Raw genomic sequence first — 2,750 nt, forward strand, 5'->3', positions numbered from 1 at the left:
GTGAGCTCGGGTCGAGGCAGAGTGGGATTGGCTGGGGCGACGTAGGGCATGTGCGGCGGCGAGGCAGAGCGGGACGGGGGTGAGGCAGAGCGGGGCGTGCCGACGGCGAGGCAGAGTGGGACAGGGGTGAGGCAGAGCAGGGCGAGCCAGGGCGTGCCGGCGGCGAGGTAGAGCAGGACGGGGCGGGGTGGCGCGGGCGTGCCGAAAGCGACGCAGAGCGAGACAGGGCGGGGCGGTGCGTGTGGGCGAGAAGCAGGGCGAGTGGGGGCGCGCGTGCTGGCAAGCAGCATGGCAAGCGGGGGCGCGCGGGACGCAGTGCGGCGGTGGGGCACGTGCGGCACCGCGGCTCGGCGCTACTCGGGGCAAGCACGGGCGTGAGGCAACGACAGGCCCAGGGCGGCGGCAGGCGCATGGTGGCGGCGGGCGCGAGGCGGCACGACGAGCTCGGCGCGGCTCGGGGCGAGTGCAGTGATATGTCTCCAACGTATTTATAATTTTTGATTGCTCCATGCTATATTATCTACTGTTTTGGATGTTTATGGGCTTTATTATACACTTCTATATCATTTTTGGGACTAACCTATTAACCCAGAGCCCAGTTCCAGTTTCTGTTTTTACCTTGTTTTAGGATTTCGAAGAAAAGGAAAATCACACGGAGTCCAATTGACCTGAAACTTCACGGAACTCATTTTTGAAAGGAAAGAAGCCCAGAAGACTTGAAGTGCACGTAAGGGAAGCTTCGAGGAGGCCACGAGGTAGGGGGGGCGCCCTCCACCCTCGTGGGCCCCTCGTGGCCCCCCTGACATTCTTCTTCCTCCTATATATCTCCATATACCCTAAAACGATCAGAGAGCACAATAGATCGGGAGTTCCGCCGTCAGAAGCCTCCGTAGCCACCGAAAGCCAATCTAGACCCGTTCTGGCACCCTGCCGGAGGGGGAATCCCTTTCCGGTGGCCATCTTCATCCTCCCGGTGCTCTCCATGATGAGGAGGGAGTAGTTCTCCCTCGGGGCTGAGGGTATGTACCAGTAGCTATGTGTTTGATCTCTCTCTCTCGTGTTCTTGATTTGGCACGATCTTGATGTATCGCGAGCTTTGCTATTATAGTTGGATCTTATGTTTCTCCTCTCCCTCTACTCTCTTGTAATGAATTGAGTTTCCCCTTTGAAGTTATCTTATCGGATTGAGTCTTTAAACATTTGAGAACACTTGATGTATGTCTTGCCGTGCGTATCTGTGGTGACAATGGGATATCACGTGATTCACTTGATGTATGTTTTGGTGATCAACTTGCGGGTTCCGCCCATGAACCTATGCATAGGGGTTGGCACACGTTTTCGTCGTGATTCTCTGGTAGGAACTTTGGGGCACTCTTTGAGGTTCTATGTGTTGGTTGAATAGATGAATCTAAGATTGTGTGATGCATATCGTAAAATCATACCCACGGATACTTGAGGTGACATTGGAGTATCTAGGTGACATTAGGGTTTTGGCTGATTTGTGTCTTAAGGTGTTATTCTAGTACGAACTCTAAGGCTGTTTGTGAAACTTATAGGAATATCCCAACGGATTGATTGGAAAGAATAACTTTGAGGTGGTTTCGTACCCTACCATAATCTCTTAGCTTGTTCTCCGCTATTATTGACTTTGGAGTGACTCTTTGTTGCATGTTGAGGGATAGTTATGTGATCCAATTATGTTATTATTGTTGAGAGGACTTGCACTAGTGAAAGTATGAACCCTAGGCCTTGTTTCAACGCATTGCAATACCGTTTACGCTCACTTTTATCATTAGTTACCTTGCTGTTTTTATATTTTCAGATTACAAATACCTTTATCTACCATCCATATACCACTTGTATCACCATCTCTTCGCCGAACTAGTGCACCTATACAATTTACCATTATATTGGGTGTGTTGGGGACACAAGAGACTCTTTGTTATTTAGTTGCAGGGTTGCTTGAGAGAGACCATCTTCATCCTACGCCTCCTACGGATTGATAAACCTTAGGTCATCCACTTGAGAGAAATTTGCTACTGTCCTACAAACCTATGCACTTGGAGGCCCAACAACGTCTACAAGAAGAAGGTTGTGTAGTAGACACCAAGCTCTTTTCTGGCGCCGTTGCCGGGGAGGTTAGGGCTTGAAGGTATATCTTTAGATCTTGCAATCGAGTCTTTTAGTTTCTTATTTTATCACTAGTTTAGTTTATAAAAGAAAACTACAAAAAAAATGGAATTAAGTTTGCCTCATACGTTTCATCTTTTTAATATCTTTCGTGAGTATGATGGAAAGGAAAATTGTGCTCAAGTGCTAGAAGAAGAATGCATTAGAATGTTTGGCACTAAATATTTGAATGATGAGCATGATTGCAATGTTGTTAGTATGAATTCCTTGAATATCTATGATGCTAATGATATGCAAAGCCACAAGCTTGGGGAAGCTATATTTGATGAAGATGATATTTTTTGTCCCCCAAGTTTTGATGAGCAAATTTATTATGATGAAAGCATGCCTCCTATCTATGATGGTTATTGTGATGACACATATGCTTTAAAGAATAATGATAACAGTGAAACTTGTCATCTTGATATCAATTTTCAATCCCATGATAGTTACTTTGTTGAGTTTGCTCCCACTACTATTTAAGGGAAGAATTTTTCTTATGTGGAGAGTAATAAAATTTCTATGCTTGTAGATCATGAAAAAAATAATTTAGGTGCTGGTTATATTGTTGAATTCATTCT

This window comes from Triticum dicoccoides, chromosome 3A (assembly GCF_002162155.2).
Source record: "Triticum dicoccoides isolate Atlit2015 ecotype Zavitan chromosome 3A, WEW_v2.0, whole genome shotgun sequence".
NCBI lineage: Eukaryota > Viridiplantae > Streptophyta > Magnoliopsida > Poales > Poaceae > Triticum > Triticum dicoccoides.